Source organism: Dromaius novaehollandiae, chromosome 1 (assembly GCF_036370855.1).
Source record: "Dromaius novaehollandiae isolate bDroNov1 chromosome 1, bDroNov1.hap1, whole genome shotgun sequence".
In the NCBI taxonomy this organism is placed as follows: Eukaryota; Metazoa; Chordata; class Aves; order Casuariiformes; family Dromaiidae; genus Dromaius; species Dromaius novaehollandiae.
In genome coordinates, this window is record NC_088098.1 from 173,629,789 (window position 1) to 173,634,772 (window position 4,984).

A 4,984-nucleotide genomic window follows, 5' to 3' on the forward strand; every position below is an offset into this window, starting at 1 on the left:
CCAGGCCGGAAACCACTGCTCTCCCTGGCTCCCCACACAGGCAGGGAGACAGGGCACTACCTGGAGCTGCCAAATCCAGCCTGCCTCATGCCATGCTCGCTGCCCCATGCTCTGTTTCTTCCAGGACCTGTGTTTCACCAATCAATGCCACCAAGATTACACTTATATGGGTACACAACTGCTTAGAAACTATATTCAGAGAAATAACTAAAAGTTTACAGTTAAATCAGAATAATATTGAGTGATACTCCCTGGAGGTCTGCTGTGGGTCTGGCTCTGTTAAGTGTTTTCATTCATCACCTGAGTGATGGAATAGAGAATAGCATTATTACATTCATTAATTGTATTATGGTATATAGGAGCACAAAGATACAATTAGGTACACCCTCAGCACTGTTCAGCTATTTTTGACTGATAATTAAGTTTTCAGCATCATATCTGCTGCTGTCAGCCTTTTATAAAATAAAATGAATGGTTTGTCTATGTGCTGATTGTGATTTTTCATTGAACCACAACTTCCATTAGAGTAGAAGCTGAGGCCGAAGCTCATTGGTATTAATTTATATGTTATTTTACCTTTTATTATTCATTTATTTTTAGCTAATTCTGACTTGGAATGGAATTGAGCGCAACATCAGTTATTAAAAAGTTTCACGAAAAAATTTGTCAGAAATGCCTGCAGAAAAAAGTTTATGAAGCCCTCCAAGAAGAATACACAGTAATGGCAGCGTATCCTTTAAGCTATAAAGGCAGTTTTCCCAGTTCCTCACTTTGCATTATATAAGCTAAGCGAGGAATCTTTTTTTAATGATCAAATTTGAATCTAACAGTTTTTACCTGGGGTTTTGGAATGCATTGTCCTTTGCTACATCAGGGTAAGGTTTGAATATGTATTCTTTATATCTGGATTGCAGTACTTACCAGGGCTTTTTGATGCAAAAATTAATACAGTCAAAGGAAAAAAACTTTTTAGCAATATAATGTATTTCAGTCCCAAATAGACACTGGTACATTTTTAACAGGAATGAAGTTTATGCAGCTTCTCAGGTCAGATTCTGTGCCCTGATGTGTTAGTGCTTCCTAGACTCCAGAGGACACTTTGTAACCATGAAAGCAGAGCAGCCTATACAGTACCTTACCACATGCCAGGGCCGGGCCTGGCAGAGAAACAAAGGGAGAATTTGTCCTTCTCTGTTCAAAGTGCTGTTTAGACTTTAATACCCTTGTAAGTATTATCATCCTCCTTTCATAGAGGAGGAAATGAGAAAGTGATGTAGGCTGTTCACAACTACTCTGTCTTCCTAGATTCCAGAAAGAACTTCAACCAGTGTTTTTACAACAGTCCTTAAAGTGTATCCTGTACCATTTTAAATGCAGTATAAGAGGTTAAAAAAGGGGAGAAACTGAATTTTTTTCTGTGTAGGTACAAAGGATAGAATTCATCTCACCTTAACTTACATGTTCATAATGCAGGTATTGACATCTGAGTGAATCATCCTTGGCTTTTTTTTATTATCGATAGAGAGAAATTGGCATTTTGGGAGTACAAACAATCAGATCTATTTTAGATAACTATTAAAGAAAATACACTATGTTATACTGACCATGTTACACTGACTATATTAATTATGTCTCTGTTACTTGCAAACAGAGGACAGGATGATGACTCTGACAAAGATGGTCGCATTGAATCCTATCTAAAATACTGCAGCAATATTAGAAGGGAAGGTTTTCTTAGCCCACGTATTAACTGTTTGTTGGGAAAACTAGTTCAGGGTGATGAAGGGGAGGGGATTACATAAATTCCCACCTGCTATATAATTATATTAAAACTTGGTAATTTGTATGACAGGACTGAGGCTCCCACAACCTCAGAAAAGCCAGGTTTATAATTCACAGGCTTCTTATTTCCACTCCTATACTTCTCCTTAATTCCATAGCCTTCAGGTAACCACCACATACTTGAAAAATCTGTTACCTAGTAAGTATTGTTCCTAGTGTTCCAAATCATCTCAATGCGCATTCAATAAAATTCCTAGTCTACAGATGCTGGTCTGGGATTGAATTACACTTTAGACTATTTCTTTCTTCATTCTTCTTCATATAGACAAAGAAAACTGACATGGGAAAACCTCATCAGAGCAACAAAGCTTCACTATATCAGCAGTAAAACTGAAGTCATTTTTACCACGCCTAGGAAGACTGCAGATGCACATCTGTGTTATGAAATCTGTTTGAGAGTATCATATCCTTCCTTGAAGACTGTCCTTCAAGTTTCTGTCTTAACAGTGTTTACATAATTACCATGTTTACATCCATAACCTATTTTGAAAGCGTCTCTGGATGAAACATCCATAATCTATTTTGGAAGGCTTTTAGAAATATGTTTGCTAGATCTTGAGCTTTCTGTGTTCTGCAGATGAAAAGGAATTAGGAAAAATTAGGAAATTAGGAAAACTAATATTGTTTTTTCAAACAACGTTCAGTACCTCACTTGAATGTTAAAAACCCCACTGGGTAAGGGCAGCAGCACAATAGCCACTGGTTAGCTAGAGCTGTATTATGTCCCTTGGATGGCCTTCTGTCTGGTACATTCTCTATAACTGCAGGAAATTATCTATCTACCAGCATCAAAACCTCTTACTTCACTCACAGTCCAAAACATTCCCCCCTCCAAAGCTTGGCTACTTTTGCTTCATACATCTTTCTGCCCCTTCTTTCTGCTACTTCTCTCTTATCATATTCCTTTCTTATGGCTTATTCATGGCTTTATTGTTGCTCTCTTTCTTACCCATTCTCACCATCCTAGTGTCTGTCATCCTCCAAACAAACACTTTATAAAATAGGAAACAAATGAGTCTGAGTCCATTTGTTCCATCTCTCACTGAGACTATCAGTAAACAGCAAGTAATGCTAAAGTGCTGTAATCCTGGTTGGAGTACAGTGACAAAGCCTGAGAATTTTTATACCTTCTCTGCACACTAATGATATGTTTTATAATTAGGAAATAGATAACTGGGAAAATCATAGTCACTATGTCTCCTGAGGAAAAGTTTCTAAGCCACAGAGCTCTTCACTCTCTCTGTGTTCAACATCACTTTGCAAGGCTCTTCAGCTAGGTTTTACAGGCATTGGATTCATAACAAATTAAGAATAGAAAGCCTAGAAACAGAGCTGGGGTGGGGGAGAGGGAGAGGAAGGGAGAAGGAGGGAGGAAGGGGGGGGAGAGAGAGAGTGTGCGAGTGTGTGTTCCTTCTCCTCACTTTCCAACATGCATGTTTGCCCCTCCTTCTATGTGCTTGAGTAAGAGTGTTTCTGATTCTCCCTCTTCAGTTCTGTTCTACATACTTTTACCCGTCCCAGCTGACTCCTTATACACAAAAAGGAAGTAGTAGAGCAGGGAAATTTGGAGCACTTCAACCCCTGTCTGTAAAAAAGCAAGAAGATGGAAGGACAGTACAGAGCTCAATTTTCCCCTACTTTCCCTGTTCCTTGCTCCCACTCAAGAAACTGCTAGGTTTCACACTGGACATCTTATACGCAACACAACTAGAAGAGGAGATCCTGCTCAGAGAGAGCAGGAGATGGGGGATGAAGGGAAGGTTTCCTTTTCTCCATCCCCCCGTAGGCTCATTACTGTGCCAGGTCTGAGGCAGTTGGCATAAGTACAACTGAGGTAGGACTGGGCACAAAGGATTGCCAACACTTCCTCACCTTCCTTGGTTCCTGGGGCTCTGGATTCCTTTGAAGAAAGAGTCTGTAAGAGCTAAAATAAAGGAGAATCAAAGTCAAATTTAGTACAATTTGCTAAAATCCTACCTTTTTTAACTACTACGGATTAAAAGAACCGCTGGTCCTTCCCAGTACACATTCATTCATTGACTTCACTGGACATTGCACCAACCTACAGCATGGAAGAATATGGCAGGCTACATAGTTGGCTCCAGTTGCAGCTGGATTTAAGCATTAGTTGAAAAGTACTCTTTACATAAAAAAAGGGCACCAATATGAGAATCTACCAGTATGAAAATGACCCAAATGCGAAGGTTATGCCAGACTTCAGTCCACCTCATTGGTAGGTATATCATCAAATCTTTGTAAACTAGAGCCAACCCTAGTTTGGATGCAGTTATCCCAGCAAAACTTGGCTTTGTACCAACCTAATGAACTCCTTACCCCTCCCCCCCCCCCCCCCGCCACACACACACAACAAAAGCCGTATAGGCAGAAGCACAGCTTTGCTAAGGTTGCTTCAACGGCACCTAGTATGTAACAGGTATGGCAGCACTTAAACTAGAGATGTCAGCATTTTCATGCTGACCAGCCTGGCCACCCTGAAGTGCAGTAGCCAAGCAGAGCCAACGGCCTGCCCGCCAAGGCAGCCGCTGAGGAGTACTGCACGGCAAGAGACAGTGAGCGCCAAGTCACGGCCAGGACAAGGCGGGCGGGAGGAGGACGGGCCGGCAGCTCCCTCCCGCTGACACCGCGGCGGCTGCTGCCCCAACCGCAGCGACCGTTACGGCTCCGCAGCCACCGTTACAGGGGGCAGCCCCGCTCGCGCCACTGTCCCCGCCCCCCCCAGCCCCGGGCCGCGCCGGGCTCTCCGGCGCGCAGCCGGTAGCGGGCGCGCGCGCTGCCGCCGAGGCCGCGCGGCCTCGCAGGGCGCCCGCCGCCATTTTGGCTGGGGCGCGTCGCTTCCGCCGCTGCGGAGTTAGCGGAGCGGGAGGGAGCGTGTCGGGCGCGGACGGCGCTGTCGGGCGAGGGAGGCGTCGGGGTCGGCTGCGGTGGAGGTGCTGATGTGGCCGGAGCGGAGGCGCCAGCGCGGCCCGAGCCCCGGTTAAGGCGAAGCGCAGCAGGGATCCGCCAGGTAAAGGGACCTGGAGGGGGCGGTGGCGCCGGTCTTTCCTGTGGGTCCGGCTGCGCGGGCTGGGCCGCCGGGGCGGGAGGAGGCAGCGGGAGCGTCGGGCGGTCGCGAAGCGGGGCC

At 44.7% G+C, this 4,984-nt stretch overlaps 1 protein-coding gene and 1 long non-coding RNA gene across 2 annotated transcripts in view; both read left to right on the plus strand.

Moving 5' to 3' along the window:
• The first annotated feature begins 603 nt into the window (after positions 1-603).
• Positions 604-2,854, plus strand: LOC135330217 (uncharacterized). The gene is made up of 3 exons (XR_010392081.1): positions 604-729; positions 1,948-1,981; positions 2,108-2,854. It is a non-coding gene; the product is annotated as an uncharacterized LOC135330217 (long non-coding RNA).
• Positions 2,855-4,605: 1,751 nt separating this feature from the next.
• FBXL3 (F-box and leucine rich repeat protein 3) overlaps positions 4,606-4,984 on the plus strand; it is a 19,184-nt gene continuing 18,805 nt past the window's right edge. The window contains exon 1 of the mRNA XM_026120904.2: positions 4,606-4,867. The gene's annotated coding sequence lies outside the window, so the exon portion shown is untranslated. The remainder of the gene's footprint in view (positions 4,868-4,984) is intronic.